The sequence below is a fragment of the Oncorhynchus masou genome, chromosome 26, assembly GCF_036934945.1.
Source record: "Oncorhynchus masou masou isolate Uvic2021 chromosome 26, UVic_Omas_1.1, whole genome shotgun sequence".
NCBI lineage: Eukaryota > Metazoa > Chordata > Actinopteri > Salmoniformes > Salmonidae > Oncorhynchus > Oncorhynchus masou.
In genome coordinates, this window is record NC_088237.1 from 12,848,780 (window position 1) to 12,870,187 (window position 21,408).

Sequence of the window (21,408 nt, forward strand, 5' to 3'; positions counted from 1 at the left end):
AAATAAGTGTGTTTGCAGCAGCATTGCTCCAGTCCGAAGGCTAGGAAGGCCAACGGATTCAATTAGAATTTAAGAGTTTTTAGGAATGCAGTCCACGGGAAATAAATAACAATATTTTATTAGAAAAACAAATGGTTTTAGTAGCATATCATAGATTAAAACTATAGACTGAGATTTGACACACTTTGGGCAACAACAAAAAAAGAAAATCAAAGGGGAGATGACACTCAAATACTGCCTAAATCCTAGAATCTTGCTCCTACTTCCAGGAATGTATTGATGAATCATTAATTCAACCAAAGAGCCTTAGACATGAGAGAACCAAGTGATCTAGATGCAACCTGTCCAGAGCAACCACCCAACTCTCTCTCTCACACATGTTCTCTTTCTCTCATCTCTCTCCCAGTCTCTCTCTTGCACTCTTCCCTCCTTCTCCCCCTTCCCTGTTTCTCAGGCAGCCTACAACCTTATGAATTGTAGCTGTAGCTGCAAGCAGCCATGCTCGGGTTCAAGTTTTGGCCCTGCAGTGTAATCAGGACAATACACTCTTGGATGAGCTACACTAATATACAGTGGGGAGAACAAGTATTTGATACAAAGCATGTAGAGGTCTGTAATTTTTTTATCATAGGTACACTTCAACTGTGAGAGACGGAATCTAAAACAAAAATCCAGAAAATCACATATGTATGATTTTTAAGTAATTAATTTGCATTTTATTGCATGACCTAAGTACTCACCTACCAACCAGTAGTCACCTACCAACCAGTAGGAATTCCGCTCTCACAGACCTGTTAGATTTTCTTTAAGAAGCCCTCCTGTTCTCCACTCATTACTTGTATTAACTGCACCCGTTTGAACTCGTTACCTGTATAAAAGACACCTGTTCACACACAGTCTCCAACCTCTCCACAATGGCCAAGACCAGAGAGCTGTGTAAGGACATCAGGGATAAAATTGTAGACCTGCACAAGGCTGGGATGGGCTACAGGACAACAGGCAAGCAGCTTGGTGAGAAGGCAACAACTGTTGGCTCAATTATTAGAAAATGGAAGAAGTTCAAGATGACGGTCAATCACCCTCGGTCTGGGGCTCCATGCAAGATCTCACCTCGTGGGGCATCAATGATCATGAGGAAGGTGAGGGATCAGCCCATTACTACACGGCAGGACCTGGTCAATGACCTGAAGAGAGCTGGGACCACCGTCTCAAAGAAAACCATTAGTAACACACTACGCCGTCATGGATTAATATCCTGCAGCACAAGAGCTCACAGCATGTAAAAATCATCTGTCCTCAGTTGCTACACTCACTACCGAGTTCCAAACTTCCCCTGGAAGCAATGTCAACACAATAACTGTTCGTCGGGAGCTTCATGAAAAGGGTTTCCATGGCCGAGCAGCCGCACACAAGATCAACCATGTGCAATGCCAAGCATCGGCTGGAGTGATGTTAAGCTCGCCGCCATTGGACTCTGGAGCAGTGGAAACGTGTTCTCTGGAGTGATGAATCATGCTTAACCATCTGGCAGTCCAACGGATGAATCTGGTTTTGGCGGATGCCAGGAGAACACTACCTGCCCAAATACATAGTGCCAACTGTAAAGCTTGGTAGAAGAGGAACAATGGTTTGGGGCTGTTTTTATGGTTTGGCCTAGGCCCCTTAGAATCATTCTAGATGATTCTGTGCTTCCAACTTTGTGGCAACATTTTGGACAAGGCCCTTTCCTGTTTCAGCATGACATTGCCCCCGTGCACAAAGTGATGTCCATACAGAAATGGTTTGTTGAGATCAGTGTTGAACAACTTGACTGGCATGCACAAAGCCTGACCTCAACCCCATCGAACACATTTGGGATGAATTGGGTCACCGATTGGGAGCCAGGCTAGTCGCCCAACATCAGTGCCTAACCTCACTAATGACCTCGTGGCTGAATGGAAGCCACTCTCTGCAGCACTGTCCTAGTGGAAAGCCTTGCCAGAAGAGTGGAGGCTGTTATAGCAGCAAAGGGGGGACCAACTCCATTATCTTTTTTATATATTCGACAAGTTGGTGTCCACATACAGAAGTACACTACATGACAAAAAGTACTTCTTACCACGTTTCCCAAATATCAGAACTCAAAACCAAGATCATCCAATATGCTTTTGATGGATTTTGGACCATTTTAATGATGTTGACTATTTGAAATGTCTTCTACTCGAGAACCGCTTGACCGATCAGCACCAATGTTTTCCAAGACTCTTGTTCAATCAACATGGCCATTATAAGCCAACAGCACCACCACGAGGCCAAACAGAACCAAACTCTACAGGTTTGCTAGGTTCACGTCGCTGAGCATGTGTGCCAAAAAATGTGTGCCAAATTCCATGACTTTGTCAAACAGATCAAGAGATATTAACATATGGCGGATCAGATTGTTCTTGCATATGTTGAGTCTTGACAGTGTTGGGTACATTTTGTTTTGTTTCAATACGAATAACCATGTCTGATTTATATCCATTTATGTGTCAGGTCAAAGGGCACTTGAATGTTTATTGGTCAGTACCTGCCATGTTGTTTAAGATGCTAGCCTGGAAAAACATGCGTTGTGAGACCTTGGCCAATAGATGCCATGTGTCAAGGCTGCAGCTACTCTTCCTGGGGTCCGGCAAAATGAAGGCACTTATACAATGTTAACATTACAATACAGAATTCATAACACACTAAGTGTGTGCCCTCAGGCCCATACTCCACTACCAGATATCTACAACACAAAATCCATGTGAGAATAGTGCGTATGTTATCATGTGTGTGTAAGCACCTGTCTGTGCCTATGTTTGTGTTACTTCACAGTCCCTGCTGTTCCATAAGGTGTATTTTTACCTGCTTTTTAAATCGGATTATACTGCTTGCATCAGTTACCTGATGTGGAATAGAGTTCCATGTAGTCATGGCTATATGTAGTACTGTGCACCTCCCATAGTCTGTTCTGGACTTCGGGATTGTGGAGAGAACTCGGGTGGAAAGTCTTGTATGCATGGGTGTCCGAGCTGTGTGCTAGTATTTTAAACAGACAGCTCGGTAACTTCAGCTTGTTAACAGCTCTTACAATAATAACATGTAATGAGGAAGTCAATCTCTCTTTCACTGAGCCATGAGAGATTGACATGCATGTCATTAATGTTAGTTCTCCGTGTACTTTTAAGGGCCAGCCGTGCTGCCCTGTTCTGAGCCAACTGCAATTTTCCCAAGTCACTCTTTGTGGCACCTGACCAGACGACTGAACAGTAGTTCAGGTGCGGCAAAAATAGGGCCTGTAGGACCTGCCTTGTTGATAGTGTTGTTAAGGCAGAGCAGCACTTAATTATGGACAGAGTTCTTCCCATCTTAGCTATTTTTGCATCAATATGTTTTGACCATGACAGTTTACAATCCAGGGTTACTCCAAGAATTTTAGTCACCTCAACTTGCTCAATTTCCACATTATTCATTACGAGATGTAGTTGAGGTTTAGTCAAGGATTTGTCCCAAATACAATGCTTTTAGTTTTGTAAATATTTAGGACTAACTTATTCCTTGTTACCCATTCCAAAACTAAGTGTGGCTCTTCGTTAAATGTTGCAGTAATTTCAGTCGCTATAGTAGCTGACGTGTATAGTGTTGAGTCATCCACATACAGACAAACTGGCCTTACTCAAAGCCAGTGGCATCTCGTTAGTAAAGTTTGAAAAAAGCAAGGGGCATAAACAGCTACCCTGGGGAATTCTTGCTTCTACCTGGATTATGTTTGAGAGGCTTCCATTAAAGAACACCCACTGTGTTCTGCTAGACAGGTTATCCACATTATAGCAGGGGGTGTAAAGCCATAACACAAGTTTTTCCAGCAGCAGACTAAGATTGATTATATCAAAAGCTGCACTGAAGTCTAGTTTTCTTATCGGCTGTTGTTATTGGCCGGGGGAAGGGGGAGGGGTGGCTCAGGGAGTGTTTAAACGTCTTACTCCAGTGGTTCCCAAACTCTGTCCACGTTTTGGTTTTTGCCCTAACACTACACAGCTGATTCAAATGATCAGAGTTTGATTAGTTGAATCAGCTGTGTAGTCCTAGGGCAAAAACCAAAACATACAGCCCTTGGGGTCCTGAGGACTGAGTTTGGGAAATCCTGTCAAACATCGGCTATGGAGAGCGTGATTACACAGTCATCTGGAACAGCTGGTGTGGTCATGCATTGTTCTGTGTTGCTTGCCTCAAAGGCGAGCATAGAAGGCACTTAGCTCGTCTGGTAGGCTAGCGTCACTGGGCAGCTCGTGGCTGGGTTTCCCTTTCTAATCTGTGATAGTTTGCAAGCTTTGCCACTTCGAGCATCAGAGCCAGTGTAGTAATATTTGATCTTAGTCCTGCATTGATGCTTTGCCTGCTTGATGGTACGTCAGAGCCCGTAAAGAGATTTCTTATAAGTGTCTTGGTTAGAGTTCTACTCCTTGAAATCAGCAGCTCTAGCCTTTAGCCCACTGCGGATGTTGCCTGTAATCCATGGCTTCTGGTTGGGATATGTACGTACGGTCACTGTGGGGATGATGTCACTGATACACTTTTTTTTTTTTTCACCTTTATTTAACCGGGTAGGCTAGTTGAGAACAAGTTCTCATTTACAACTGCGACCTGGCCAAGATAAAGCATAGCAGTGTGAACAGACAACACAGAGTTACACAAGGAGTAAACAATTAACAAGTCGATAACACAGTAGAAAAAAAAGGGGAGTCTATATACAATGTGTGCAAAAGGCATGAGGAGGTAGGCGAATAATTACAATATTGCAGATTAACACTGGATTGATAAATGATCATGTACAGGTAGAGATATTGGTGTGCAAAAGAGCAGAAAAGTAAATAAAAACTGTGGGGATGAGGTAGGTGAAAATGGGTGGGCTATTTACCAATAGATTATGTACAGCTGCAGCGATCGGTTAGCTGCTCAGATAGCTGATGTTTGAAGTTGGTGAGGGAGATAAAGGTCTCCAACTTCAGCGATTTTTGCAATTCGTTCCAGTCACAGGCAGCAGAGTACTGGAACGAAAGGCAGCCGAATGAGGTGTTGGCTTTAGGGATGATCAGTGAGATACACCTGCTGGAGCGCGTGCTACGGATGGGTGTTGCCATCGTGACCAGTGAACTGAGATAAGGCGGAGCTTTACCTAGCATGGCCTTGTAGACGACCTGGAGCCAGTGGGTCTTGCGACGAAAATGTAGCGAGGGCCAGCCGACTTTATTAATAAAGCCGGGGACTGATGTGGTTTACTCAATGCCATCGGATGAATCTCAGAACATATTGCAGTCCGTGGTAATGAATCCGTCCTGTAGCCTAGCATCCGCTTCATCGGACCACTTCCGTATTGAGCGAGTCACTAGTACTTCCTGTTTGAGTTTTTGCTCGTAAGCAGGAGGATAAAGTTATGGTCAAAATTGCCAAATGGAGGGCGAGGGAGAACTTTGTACACATCTCTATGTGTGGAGTAAAGGTGATCTAGAGTTTGGTTTCCTCTAGTTCTGGGGTGGGCAACTCCAGTCAAGGGCCTGATTAGTGTCAGACTTTTTCTCCATCCCTAGCAAACACAGCTGATTAATCATATTGTGTTCTAAACTAAAGATCATGATTAGGTGATTATTGGAGTCAAGCGTGTTAGCTGGGGCTGGGGAAAAACTGACACCATTCAGGCCCTCGAGGACTGGAATTGCCCACTCCTGCTCTAGTTGCACATGTGACATACTGGTAGAAATGAGGTAAAACCGGATATCTGTTTTCCTGCATTAAGAAACACCACCTCTACATTAAGAAGCGCCACCTCTGGATAAGCATTTTCTTGTTTGCTTATGGCCTTATGCTGTATATTATCAATGTCCTTGTTCAGCCACGACTCGGTGAAACATAGGATATTACAGTTTTTGATGTCCTGTTGATAGGATAGTCTCGAATGGAGCTCATCCAGTTTATTCTCCAGTGATTGCACATTCGCCAGTTGAACGGAGGTAAAGGCAGATTATCCACTCCCCGACGCAGTCAGCTCTTCGACCTCTGTAACGGTGTCTCCTCTTCATACGATTGACAGGGATGTGGGCCTGTTCCGGGAAGAGCTGTATATAATTCGCTTCAGACTCATTAAAGAAACATCCTTGTCCAGTTCGAGGTGAGTAATCGCTGTTCTGATGTCCAAAACCTATTTATTTTGGGTCATAGGAAATGATGGTGGAAATATTATGTACTAAAAAGTTAAAAACAGTGGGGAAAAAAACACACAAAATAGCACAATTTGTCAGGAGCCCATAAAACGGCAGCCATCCTCTCCGGCACCCATGTTAACTGATACCAGTTTTGACTGAAAGTGGTTTGACAATCTATGGCAAGACTTGAAAATGGCTGTCTAGCAATGATCAACAACCAACTTGACAGAGCTTGAAGAATAAAAAGAAAAAGGTGCAAATATTGTACAATCCAGGTGTACAAAACTCTTAAGAGATTTACCAAGTAAAACTCACAGCTGTAATTGCTGCCAAAGGTGATTCTAACATGTATTGAACACATATGAAAGCAAGATATGTGTTTTATTTTTCACACATTTATTACAAATGTTAGACTTTTTTCCACTTTGAAATTAGTGTATTTGGTGTAGATCGTTGACACACAAAAAACAATTAAATCCATTTTAATCCCACAACAAAATGTGGAAAAAAAAATCAAAGGGTGTTAATACTTTATGAAGGCACTGTACTTTTTGAATTGATGACTCACTTTAAACACAGAGTTCAATTGTTACAGCATTCTCATTCAGGGGTGCAACAAATATAGCCTCTTACAAAGCACACCTCAATGTGTGTTAATGAGCCAAACGCTCTAACCACCAGGTTACCTGCTGCCCTATATATGGTAGGGCACTGTATTCTGTGTGGTGGAATTACAGTATCTTTCGAAATATAGACATTTTCCGACAATGCGCCATTTCCGACAGAGTGCCGCACAGTTAAACATTTCCGAGTTGTGTGTGTTGAATATACCTCAAATTACCGTATAAAATGTAGTTTTTGTTAGTGTACGTAGGCATATTCCTCACTTAAATTCACTGTGAATCTTTGATGCATACAAAGCATAAATTACATGATTTGTGATGGAGTACGAGTCATGGGTTTCCAAAAACACTCGAACTGCAAGTAGCCTAAATAAATAAACGCTAACTAACATATAGTTGTCTTCCTGGTCGACCTATCTGACAGTTTCGGTCTATTCCAGCTGTGATGCTCAGCATAATTAAAGCGTCACAACAAAAGCTATCAAACACTTGTGTAGGAGAAGAAGAAAAAACGTTGAGTCACTTACCAAGTCTACCACGAAACAATCGCCCTATATTTTCCAATGAGGTAATAAAACAACCTATGACAAAAGCGCGTAATATTCCCGGTGGAAGAGAGTTTGACAGCGCAGAGTACGCGGCAGATGTCTCAAGCTCAGGGGAAACTTCTCATATGGATGAAGAGCTGTAAAGCCACCGGCTATTAAAGGTCATAGAAGAAGGTATTTCTCAAAAGTTCTTCTTCCCGCATCTTGTCTTCATCACAATTCCAATTATCTAAATATTTGACCTCAATCAGACCGAGTTTCCACAACATTCTCGCTAAGAAGTTAAATCTGTGTGCAACCCTAACGCTGCTTGTAGAAATTAGCTCACGCACGTGATAACACTTGAGAGGGAGAGCGGCTATGCGCACGGTATGATGATATGTATCCTACTTCCAGAGTTGATTCGCTCGAACACAAAGCTTCTCGATGGACAAAAAGTAAAACAACCGTTTTTAATTTGTTAACCGTTATTATGTTGTGATTGAAAATAGTTAAAGTGATTGGAAAGTCATTCATCTTCAAAGGGGCGTTGTGGTGTTGGGCATGATGCTTCACCAAAACATGTTCTAAAATAATCCTATCTCATGCCAGATACAATTTAGCATGTGACGTCTGCAATGCACATTTGATGTCAGTGAGAGAAACAATAAGGCAAACAGATGTTATAGTGTATAGAATTGTCACATAACAAGGCATAATACAACATAACAATTCTACTTATATAAGGTAGCCTAGTCCATATTATAAACGGGTGGTTCGAGCCCTGAATTGCTGACAGCCATGGTATATCAGACCTTATACCACGGGTATTTTTACTACTCTAATTATGTAGGTAACCAGTTTGTAGTAACAATAAGGCAATCTGAGCTGTGTAGTATTTGGCCAATATACCACGGCTAAGGGCTGTATCCAGGCACTCTGCTTTGCGTCGTGCATAAAGATCGAAGCACCCCCTCTGGCCTTATTGCTTAAATATAACACTTCCACTAATCACACACACACACAGACACAGAGAGTTGGGTAGGATACTTTGTAAATGTAATTCGTTACAATTACTAGTTTCCTGTCCAAATTTGTCATTGATTTGCATTGGACTTGTGCCACAAATACTAACAAGTTAGCGTTTGAAAAAAAGTGGCCATACAAAACCGAAGCATGGGTTGCTGTCATACCTTGTCCCTAGACTGCTTACATGTTAAGGAAACCAATATGTAATTTGGGTGAACAATCCCTTTAAAATTGAGATTTCTTAAAAAAGGGGGGATTTCTTAAAAAAGAAACATCACTTAATAGCAGGAACAGCACCAATCTGAGATGGTGGATTTATGGCTTGCTGTAATGACATGGAACGACCCAGTAGCTTACAGGCAGCTCAGTGGCAAGTATAATTCTGTATTTAATATTACCATACACCTACTGTACTGTGATATAAATACAGTATCAAAGCAAGTACTGTGTAATGGACACAGTAAAATAGACTGTATTATACTGCAAAAATTTGAATTAATTAATGGACATTTATTGAGGGGAGGGGTTTATTTTGTACAGTATTTTACTGTAATTACAAGGTATTGGTGTAAGCAGGTTGGCTGCTAGGTAAAGTGTTTACACATTACAGTATATTAACACATGTTGTGTTTTATATTACTTGCACTTCTTGAGGTAATAACAAAGGCTTCCAAACTGGCAGCTACACAGGGCAAAAACAGACCAAAAGGACATGGCAAAATGCTCATCCATTAAAGAGTTAACACTTGCTGCCACTCCAATCTGTCCCCTATACAAATTGAGGGGGCACTATAATCACATAGGAGTTCAATTGTTACAGCATTCTCACTCGTGTGTGTGTGTGTGTGTGTGTGTGTGTGTGTGTGTGTGTGTGTGTGTGTGTGTGTGTGTGAGCAACAAATATAGTGTATGTAGCCTCTTACAAGGCACTCCTCCAAACATGTTAATGAGCCCGAAACAACAATACCATGCACCTAGTGGTCAAAATGTTTTTGGGGCTCCAAAGATACGGTACTGTATTCTGTGGGGTGGTATTACAGTACCATTCCAAATACAGCAATTCTTTCCCCTCCCACAACCTTTTCCCCCAACGCACCATAATTTACAGAATGCTGCAGAAAAACGTTTCAGAGTGTTTTACTGTTGATAATACCACAAATTACCATATAATTACAGTTATCCGTTACAGTGACTTTAACTGATTACATTTTTTGTAATCAGATTCCATGTAATCTGTTACTCCCCAACCCTGGACACACACACATCTTTGTTTTACTATCCTTGTGGGGACCAAAAAATGTATTCCCATTAAAATCTTATATTCCCTAACCCACCCTAATTGTAACCCTTTCCCTAAACCTAACCCCTAACATGCTGACTAAACTGGCCGCCTTTGTGCATGACCGTTGCAAAATAAATGTATACATACATGTTATTCAATCATTTCATCCAAATTGCATGCGCGCGTCAACGGCATCTGTGTAGCGAGGTGTTAAGATCGAACGTGGTTCTATTTTAGATTCTTGACACGCTGCAAATCCCACCTCTCCTATCGACTCATTGGTTTTTATCAGCCTACTAACCCATGTGGGTTATTGAAAGATGAACAAGATCCACACTCCAGTCCAGTTGGTGGCGGTAATGCAACTAAAGTTGGTTTCCAACCGTCATATATAATCCACAGAAGGAGAAGGAGAAGCAAGATGGACAGAGAGAAATCAAAGAAAACTAATTTAAAACTAACTAGGTTTCCCCTTTTATGTGTCTTAATTGTCGGAGTAGAGAACACATGATTTTGTATGACTCAAAATGGTTAAAAATTCTACAAAGATCCAGCATAAAAAGGACCATATGCATTTCAGGTACAATAATCTCCCAGGACAAATTATCTTTCAAAAACTATAGGTGGTATTCTGCCTTCTCCCTACAGTTTTCAGCAGTTCGCTTCGCCCACGACTGCCTCATGTGAACTACAATCACGACTCTGTGTTTTAACATTTAGAAATGTCAATAACCATTGCTTGCAATACGGCTTTCTAAACATAAATGGATTGCCCTTATCTGTCTGTTTTCCGTAAACAAGCGCTGTAACATGGAGATATGGCTGTGTGGGAACACTAACCCTTTAAAGGTGTGAATCAATTGAACCTTTTGTTTTTAGACAATTATTTCTTGCTGATATGAAAGATAAGATCCAACAGGTCCCAGACCTGCTCAATTGGATTGAGATCCGGGCTCTTCACTGGTCATGGCAGGACACTGACATTCCTGTCTTGCAGGAAATCACGCACAGAACGAGCAGTATGGCTGGTGGCATTGTCATGCTGGAGGGTCATGTCAGGATGAGCCTGCAGGAAGGGTACCACATGAGGGAGGAGGTTGTCTTCCCTGTAATGCACAGCTTTGAGATTGCCTGCAATGACAACAAGCTCAGTCCGATGATGCTGTGACACACCGCCTCAGACCATGAAGGATCCTCCAAATCCAAACCGATCCCGCTCCAGAGTACAGGACTTGGTGTAACGCTCATTCCATCGGCGATAAACACAAATCCGACCATCACCCCCAGTGAGACAAAACCGTGACTCGTCAGAGAAAGCTCTTTTTGCCAGTCCTGTCTGATCCAGAGGCGGTGGGTTTGTGCCCATAGGCGACGTTGTTGCCGGTGATGTCTGGTGAGGACCTGCCTTACAACAGGCCTACAAGCCCGCAGTCCAGCCTCTCTCAGCCTATTGCGGAAAGTCTGAGCACTGATGGAGGGATTGTGTGTTCCTGGTGTAACTTGGGCAATTGTTGTTGCCATCCTGTACCTGTCCCACAGGTGTGATGTTCGGATGTACCAATCCTGTGCAGGTGTTGTTACATGTGGTCTGCCACTGTGAGGACGCTCAGCTGTCCGTCCTGTCTCCCTGTAGCGCTGTCTTAGGCATCTCGCAGTACGGACATTGCAATTTATTGCCCTGGCCACATCTGCAGTCCTCATGCCTCCTTGCCTAAGGCATGTTCATGCAGATGAGCAGGGACCCTGGGCATCTTTCTTTTGGTGTTTTTCAGAGTCTGTAGAAAGGCCTCTTTAGTGTCCTAAGTTTTCATAACTGTGACCTTAATTGCCTATCGTCTGTAAGCTGTTAGTGTCGTAACGTCCGTTCCACAGGTGCATGTTCATTAATTGTTCATGGTTCTTTGAACAATCATGGGAAACCGTGTTTAAACCCTTTACAATGAAGATCTGTGAAGTTATTTGTATTTTTACGCATTATCTTTGAAAGACAGGGTCCTGAAAAAGGGACATTTCTTTGTTTGCTGAGTTATATATATATTTATATATGACTGTGATTGCATAAATTGCTTCTAATCTATCATACACACTAATAACAAATGGTTCTATATAGTGCAAAATAGAGTTCGTCCTTTAGCGTATCTTTTCATGGTGCTATAAAGAACCCTTTCCAAAGTTTCTTTAAAGAACCATTAAAAAAAGGTTAGCGCATCAAACAGGGTTCTGCTATTGTTGCAACCTTTTTTGGTGCCACAGAGAACCCTTTTTAATTCATCTTTATAGATCCTTAATGGAGAAAGGTTCTTAATAGAACCATTCTCAACATAAAATGTTCTTCAAATAACCGTTTGAAGAACCATACAGGGGCTCTTATTCTGGTTCGCCAAACAGTAAAAAACATAAGTTACTGGCAGCCCTTTATAAATAAAAAAGGACAGTATGTTTCGATACATTTCAAAGAAACTTTGGTTTAACAGTAGATTACTGTAAAGAAGTGCTGTCTCCCGGAACAATTGTTTATTTATTTTTTAAATGTCCAAGAGAATTTGACATCCTCCCCAGACCTAGTGCTGTTGCTCTAGGTCTGATATTTCCTAGACTACTAACTATCACTAGCTAACAGGGAAGAAGTACAACCTACAACACATAAATGTCTCCTAGCCTCCCATGCAGAGGCAACTTTCTGCCCCTACACTGTAGAATGTACAATAACTTACTGGTAGCAATTAGCCGGTAAATAACAGTAATGTATTTTACAGTACAGCTACTGTAATCCATTTTATGGTAATCCATTTTATTGCACACATATTTTTACTGTAATCAATTGTACAGTATATTATTGGAATTACTGAATGTAGCGACATATTACCCAGTGTTCTTTGCTAGTTTTCATTTTTGGTCATTTAGTGAGCACTCTTGTCCTTAGCAATTTAAAGGCAGGGCATTCAACCAAGGTTGATTCAAGAATATATCCCAGTCATAGCAAGAAAAATATTTCTATAACTGTTGTTGTAGTTAAGGATACATTGGTCAACAAAATAATTGTATTTACAACAAGATATCTTATTATATATCTCTTAATATCTCTGGATAGTGCCAATACAATCAACAAAGTTTTTTTTTAAATCAACGTCTTTCGGCTGCATGGCCTTCATCAGGGAGTACAACCCTGACGAAGGCCATGCAGCAGAAAGACGTTGGTTTGTAAAAAAACATTGTTTCTATTGAACATGCCATGCTAATAAAGGCATTTTAATTAATTATATGAAGATTGCCTTGCTCCTCCTTTCTTTTTGATCACTAATTTACCCATTTTACCGAAGAGCACCTTAGTAGTGCTTCCCTTCCTCCTCTTTCTACTAGTGCCAATACAATACTGAGATATTCATGGTAACTTGATACCAGAGCAATGAAACACAGTACAATACAGTACAAAAGTGTAAACGTAAAAAAAAAAAAAAATATATATACAGGATTTTACTGCAATTACAAGTGATTAAAGCAAACAGGTTGGCATTTGCATTTTACATCATATTAATAATTACTAGGTGTTTTATATCACTTGCACTTCTCGAGGCCTAAACAAAGGCTTCCAAACTGGCCATGATTACAGGGCAAAACATATTGAATGGATATGGGTAAATATCCAACCATTTAAAAGGTGTAAGACCCTCTACCAATCTGATCGGTGCCCTATATATACACTGTACTGAACAAAAATATAAACACAACATCTAAACTGTTGGTCCCATGTTTCCTGAGCTGAAATAAAATATTACAGAAATGTTCCATATGCACAAAAAAGTTATTTCTCTTGATTTATGTGCAGAATTTTCTTTACTTCCCTGTTAGTGCGCATTTCTCCTTTGCCAAGATAATTCATCAACCTGACAGGTGTGGCATATCAAGAAGCTTATTAAACAGCATGATCATTACACAGGTTCACCTGGAGACAATAAAAGGGCACTCTAAAATGTGCAGATTTATCACACAACAAAATGGCACAGATGTCTCAAGTTTTGAAGGAGTGTGCAATTGGCATGCTGACTGCAGGAATATTGCCAATACAATACTGTCCTACAGAGCTGTTGCCAGGGAATTTAATGTGTCTGCCTACCATATGCCGCCTCCAACGTCATTTTAGAGAATTTGGTAGTACGTCCAACCGGCCTCACAACTGCAGACCACGTGTAACCATGCCATCCCGGGACCTCTACACCCAGTTTCTTCACCTGCGGGATCGTCTGAGGAAGGGGGTGTTCTGAGGAGTATTTATATATGGAATAAGCTATTTTGTGGGGTGAAACTCATTCTTATTGGCTGGACCTGGCTCCCCAGTTAGTGGGCCACTGCCCACCCATGGCTGAATCCCTGCCCAGTCATGTGAAATCCATAGAACTGAATGTGTCAATGAATTGTAACTCAGTAAAGATTTAGAATTTGTTGCATATATAGTTTTTGTTCAGTATACACTTAATTGTTAGGGAACTACTAACACATATCAATTAAATTGGTACAGGACTCTCACTAACGGGGGAAACAAATATAGCCACTTACAAGGAACGCCTTAAAATATGTTAATGAGTCAGTGATTCGTTCTCCTCCCACAATGTACCATAATTTACAGTATGCTGAAGTAAATATATAACAAAACAACTACAGTGCTTTATTTTTGATTTGTATTCTAAATAAAATCTGCAATTGCTAATAGTGAATATTTAACTGTATATGACTTGCCTTAACAAATGCTTCTAAACTGACAGTGACTACAGAAAAAAGGTTTGAGACTTGCTGCCTCTCCGATCTGTCTTCTACATAAATGTAATTGCTAGGGAACCACTGCCACAATTCACTTTAATTGGTACAGCACTGATGTGTACAACAAATATAGCCTCTTACAAGACATGTCTCAAAATATGTTAATGAGTGAGAAACAACAATACCATGCACCCACTACTTTTCAAAAGGCACAACTTAAAATATTTGAATGAGTACTGTTGATTAATACTGAAACACATTTACAGTATTTTACTGTGCATTCTACAGTGTTTTACTGTTAAAATGACAGGTCTTACAGTGTGCTGTAAAACAAATATATGGTATTTTACTTTGCATTCTACGGTAATATACTGTTTTCAGTTTTAACAGTATCATACGGTTGATTAATACAGTAAGTTACTGATAAAATTACAAAAATGGCTAACAGAGTAACATTAAAACTGAACCTAAATAATACAAAAACAAAATTGGAATGTTTTTATCAAACTAAAACTGAATAAAAAAAGAGTAAATCAAGTCGGAAAATGAACTGAAACTAAAATGAAATTCCATTAAAAATCTAAAAACAAATACAACTAAAAACTTGATATAAAATAACAACTATAATAATCTTGGATAATTGTACTTTAATATTCAAAATATTGGATAAGGAAATTACCATTATACAAGGGACCCTATTCAATCTGTATCGCTGAAGCTGTGAAGGAACACAGCCTTTAAATTCCAATCACGCTGTAATGCTGACCTTCTGCGATATGTTTTGAATAGAGCCCTAGCTTATCCGCACATCTACCCTAAAAGGTAACGAATAATACAATCTGAGATATGTGTACCTCTGAAAGTGCATTATGTATGTGTATTTCAATCTTTTTGTACCCCCGGGAGCAATACTGTATGCTAACCATACCTTTTTTTCTGAGAGTGTATGTTATGTGTCTTATATGTACCAAACAGTCACCACATATGAACTTAGCTCTTAGGAAATAAAAGTTATTTATATTGAATCACATAGTGCTCACCACCTCCTAATAATTTATCAGCCAATGACTACTTATTGAGATTCATTTCACCATAGGAGTTTAACCATAGGAGTTGGTACGACAGCACAAACAGAACTGGGACCACTAGCCCATGCTACAGTAGGCAGGCCTATAGGCATTACACTCAAATACTTGTGATTTATTATTTTGAACCAGAGCTGTTTACAGAACTCTCAAGGATCACATAGATGTGGTAAAGAGGTCAAAGGAACTCGACCCAAACAATGGAAAGGGCCATGGAAACTCGTGGGGGAAAGATGCCGAATATTCTCATTACCCCACAGCAAAACTAGACTACATTTAGGCTATTGTTTATTTGTGTATTTCATACTATGTTGAGGTAAAAAAATAGGATCAACTGCATTACAGTTAAAAATGACTTTGGCTAACACCAGCGATTTCTCTAAGCTAGCTAAGCTACGTATTTAATCGAATGGGAGTAAGCATTTAGGCGCCACTTCTAAACATGAAAAGGGACTATGTCTAAACGTAATGCATCGAAAACAACCAAATATATCCAAATGGGACTGTAGTAACCACATTGGGCCTGTTACAATACATCAATCATGACAGATTTGACCAATATTCTTTGTTAGATCAGATTTGTTGAATGTGCGCCAACCCAGCATCCTTCTGTCCCCAACTGTCTGTGGGGTTGGAATTCGGTCCTGTGTTTCTCTGTTGCCATGGCGACCATATGGATCTGTCGTAAGTAATGAGTGAGAATTTGGTGGGTTGGAATAAGTGGGTCAATCTGATTCCATAGGATGTTTCTGCCCAGCCGTGATCATCACCCTTAAAGTATTCCCTGACTCTTCTACATGTTGGCCTATCTTTACGATGCCAGATTCAGAGGGGTAAAGCATGATATGCAGAACAGTATTCATAGCTTGCACTGGTGCGGTTATCAAAGTGCCCTGCTGTGTTTTAAGTAGGGATCCCTAGAGAGGGATTTGAGCAGAGATTAAACCAGCCAGGCCTCCTTCTTCTACAATACACTGGAGGAATGACTTTCTCTCAGCCAGCAGACATACAGAAGAAAGCTAATTCCCCACCCTCCTCTGCTCCTCTCTGTGCTTTCACTCAACCTTGAGTCATTGTCTCCTACTGACAACCCTACTATTTGTGGGGTATTTACTGTAACTGATTGCTGAAATCCAACAGGGATTTTTTATTTATTCTGTAATTTGTCTCCCAGAGATATAGTTTATTCTTCATACCTTGCAGACAAAACCAAAATGTTAGACAGGTACAGGTTTCAGCACATACTGACTGAATACAAACTCTATGTTATGTGAACCACCCCGATCAAGCTGCGCATTGTCATTTTGTGGCCAAATACTCCCCATTCACCAGACTTGGGTCCAATAGATAAATCAAGTGCACCTCAAGTATTTGAAATTAATTGTATTTGACCATGTTCTATTTTTCATATACAAGACCCACTGGTTGATGCTTATTCATAAAATACTCTTAGGCCTCACTCCTCCCTATCTACTGCAGCCTTTAATCCTCCACATACAACACCCCGTTCTGCCAATCACATTTTGTTAAAGGTCCCCAAAGCACACACATCCCTGGGTTGCTCGTCATTTCAGTTTGCAGCCGCTAGCGACTGGAACGAGCTGCAACAAACACTCAAACTGGACAGTTTTATCTCAATCTCTTCATTCAAAGACCCAATCAAATCAAATGCTATTTGTCACATGCGCCAAATACCACAGGTGTAGACCTTACAGTGAAATGCTTACTTACAAGCCCTTAACCAACAATGCAGTTTAATAAAATACCAACAAAAAAAGTAAGAGATAAGAAAAATAAATGATTAAAGAGCAGCAGTAAATAACAATAGCGGGGCTGTATACAGGGGTACTGGTACAGAGTCAATGTGCGGGGGCACCGGTATCGAAGTAGTTGAGGTAATTATGTACATGCAGGTAGGGTTATTAAAGTGGCTATGCATCGATGATAACAGGGAGTAGCAGCAGCGTAGGGGTGGGGGGGTGGGGGTGCTTGTCTTGGTAGCCATTTGATTAGCTGTTCAGGAGTCTTATGGCTTGGGGGTAGAAGCTGTTTAGAAGCCTCTTGGACCTAGACTTGGCGCTCCGGTACCGCTTGCCGTGCGGTAGCAGAGAGAACAGTCTATGACTAGGGTGGCTGGAGTCTTTAACAATTTTTAGGGCCTTCCTCTGACACCCCCTAGTATAGAGGTCCTGGATGGCAGGAAGCTTGGTCCGGTTATGTACTTGGCCGTATGCACTACCCTCTGTGGTGCCTTGCGGTCGGATTACGAGCAGTTGCCATACCAGGCAGTGATGCAACCCTTCAGGATGCTCTCGATGGTGCAGCTGTAAAACCTTTTGAGGATTTGAGGACCCATGCCAAATCATCGTCTCCTGAGGGGGAATAGGTTTTGTCGTGCCCTCTTCACAACTGTCTTGGTGTGCTTGGACCATGTTAGTTTGTTGGTGATGTGGATGGCAAGTAGCTTGACTGCTCCACTACAGCCATGTTGATGAGATTGGGGGTGTGCTCAGTGCTCCTTTTCCTGTAGTCTACAATCATCTCCTTTGTCTTGTTCAGAATGAGGGAGAGGTTGTTGTCCTTGCACCACACGGTCAGGTCTCTGACCTCCTCCCTATAGGCTGTCTCATCATTGTCAGAGTTGGGCCTGACCATGCAGTCATGAGTGAACAGGAAGGGACTGAGCACGCACCCTGAGGATGTGTTGAGGATCAGCATAGCGTATGTGTTGTTAACTACCCTTATCACCTGGGGGCGGCCCATCAGGAAGTTTAGGATCCAGTTGCAGGAAGTGTTTAGTCCCAGTGTCCTCATCTTAGTTTTGAGCTTTGAGGGCACTATGGTGTTGAATGCTGAGCTGTTGTCTATGAACAGCATTCTCACATAGGTGTTCCTTTTGTCCAGTTGGGAAAGGGCAGTGTGGAGTGCAATAGAGATTGCATCATCTGTGGATCTATTGGTGTGGTATGCAAATTGGAGTGGGTCTAGGGTTTCTGGGATGATGCTGTTGATGTGAGTCATGACCAGCATTTCAAAGCATTTCATGGCTCCAGACGTGAGTGCTACAGGTCTGTAGTAATTTAGGCAGGTTACCTTAGTGTTCTTGGGCACAGGTACTGCTTGAAACATGTTGGTATAACAGACTCAGACAGGGAGAGGTTGAAAATGTCAGTGAAGACACTTGCCAGTTGGTCTGTGCATGCTCGCAGTACACGGCCTGGTAATCCGTCTGGCCCAGCGGCCTTGTGAATGTTGACCAGTTTAAAGGTCTTACTCACATCGGCTGTGGAGAGTGTGATCACACAGTCATCCGGAACAGCTGATGCTCTCATGCATGTTTCAGTGTTACGTGTCTCGAAGCGAGCATAGAAATTATTTAGCTGGTCTGGTAGGCTCGTGTCTCTGGGCAGTGCTCGGCTGTGCTTTTCTATGACGACCATCAGAGCTGTACAATTTGATCTTAGTCCTATATTGACGCTTTGCCTGTTTGATGGTTCGTCGGTGGGCATAGCAGGATTTCTTGTAAGCTTCCGGGTTAGAGTCCCGCTCCTTGATAGCGGCAGCTCTACCCTTTAGCTCAGTGCAAATGTTGCCTGTAATCCATGGCTTTTGGTTGGTGTATTGACGTACAATCACTGTGAGGACGATGTCCTTGATGCTCTTATTGATAAACCCAGTGACCGATGTGGTGTACTGCTCAATGCCATCCGAAGAATCCTGGAACATGTTCCAGTCTGTGCTAGCAAACAGTCCTGTAGTTTAGCATCTGCTTCATCTGACCACTTTTTTATAGACAGAGTCACTGGTGCTTCCTGCTTTAATGTTTGCTTGTAAGCACAAATCAGGAGGATATAGTAATGGTCAGATTTGCCGAATGGAGGGCGAGGGAGAGCTTTGTATGCTTCTCTGTGTGTGGAGTAAAGGTGGTCTAGAATTTTTTTCCCGCTGGTTGCACATTTAACATGGTGATAGAAATTCGGTATAACTGATTTCAGTTTGCCTGCATTAATGTCACCGGCCACTAGGAGTGCCACCTCTCGATGAGCGTTTTTCTGTTTGCTTATGGCGGAATACAGCTCATTGAGTGCGGTTTTAGTACCAACCTCACTCTGCAGGGGTATGTATACAGCTATGAAAAATACAGATAAAAACTCTCTAGGTACTGTAGATAGTGTGGTCTACAGCTTATCATGAGACACTCTACCTCAGGTGAGCAAAACTTTGAGACTTGCTTAGATTTCGTGCACCAGTTGTTGTTTACATAAATGCATAGGCCCCCGCCCCGTGCGTTACCAGAGGCTTCTGTTCTGTCTTGCCGATAGTGTATATCCCGCTGTATGTTCTTAATGTCGTCATTCAGCCACGACTCAGTGAAACATAAGATATTGCCGTTTTTAATGTCCCGTTGGTAGGATATACTTGCTTTCAGTTCATCCCATTTATTTTCCAGCGATTGAACATTAGTTGTATTGTTGTCTCTACCTTCTTGCCTTTTGTTCTGTTGTCTGTGCCCAATAATGTTTGTGCCATGTTTTGTGCTGCTACCATGTTGTGCTGCTGCCATTTTGGGTTGCTACCATGTTGTTGTCATGTGTTGCTGCCTTGCTATGTTGTTGTCTTCGGTCTCTCTTTATGTAGTGTTGTCTCTCTTGTCGTGAGGTGTGTTTGTCCTACATTATTTTTTAGATTTTAACCGAATACCTATTTGACCCAGGTCTGCTCTGTATCTGGGTCAGCCAACACTTACAGTCAGTCAAATTAGGATTACAGCCTCTGAGTGATGTTATAGATAACAGAATGAACAAATAACAGATCAGTGATGCCCGTCCTATCACATGTAGTGTGTCACCATGACCACTGGCTCTGTATGTTTGAAAGGATGACACTAATATTGACATAAACATACTGTACATGGTTAGAATACAGTGCACCCTCTTACCCCTGTCTTCAAACAGCCATATTTTTATCCTCTTGTAGTTGGAGATTTGTTGTGGGTGAAGGGGAGGAGTGACTAAGAGGGGAGTCTATTTATATGTTTAATGCTGTTTTTATGCTCTGGTGAGTCATTTTTACATGTCCAATGTGTCTATGGCATAAACTCAGCAAAAAAAGAAACGTCACTTTTTCAGGACACTGTCTTTCATAGATAATTCGTAAAAATCCAAATAACTTCACAGATCTTCATTGTAAAATGTTTAAACACTGTTTCCCATGTTTGTTCAATAAACCACAAACAGTTAATGAGCATGCACTTGTGGAACGGTCATTTAGACACTAACATGAATACTTAAAGAGCATTAAAGATGTCTTTCTATGGACTCTGAAAAACACCAAAAGAAAGATGCCCAGGGTCCTTGCTCATCTGCGTGAATGTGCCTTAGGCATGCTACAAAGAGGCATGAAGACTGCAGACGTGGCCAGGACAATAACTTGCATTGTCCGTACTGTGAGACACTTAAGACAGCGCAACAGGGAGACAGGACGGAGAGCTGATCGTCCCGGCAGTGGCAGACCACGTGTAACAACACCTGCACAGGATCGGTACATTCAAACATCACACCTGCGGGACACCTGAGCACATCTGGGACCTGTTGGATCGGAGTGTGAGGGCTAGGGCCATTCCCCCTAGAAATGTCCGGGAACTTGCAGGTGCCTTGGTGGAAGAGTGGGGTAACATCTCACAGCAAGAACTGGCAAATCTGGCACAGTCCATGAGGAGGAGATGCACTGCAGTACTTAATGCAGCTGGCAACAACAACTGCCCGAGTTACACCAGGAACGCACAATCACTCCATCAGTGCTCAGACTGTCCGCAATAGGCTGAGAGAGGCTGGACTGAGGGCTTGTAGGCCTGTTGTAAGGAAGGTCCTCACCAGACATCACCGGCAACAAAGTTGCCTATGGGCA

The 21,408-nt window shown here is 41.8% G+C and overlaps 1 protein-coding gene across 2 annotated transcripts in view; it reads right to left on the minus strand.

Annotated features, from left to right (window-relative positions):
* The window catches only part of LOC135514822 (solute carrier organic anion transporter family member 1C1-like), a 70,482-nt gene extending 62,823 nt beyond the window's left edge, over positions 1 to 7,659 (minus strand). For both annotated transcript variants that reach the window (XM_064938451.1, XM_064938450.1), the window contains exon 1: positions 7,351 to 7,659. The gene's annotated coding sequence lies outside the window, so the exon portion shown is untranslated. The remainder of the gene's footprint in view (positions 1 to 7,350) is intronic.
* Between the last annotated feature and the right edge of the window lie 13,749 nt (positions 7,660 to 21,408).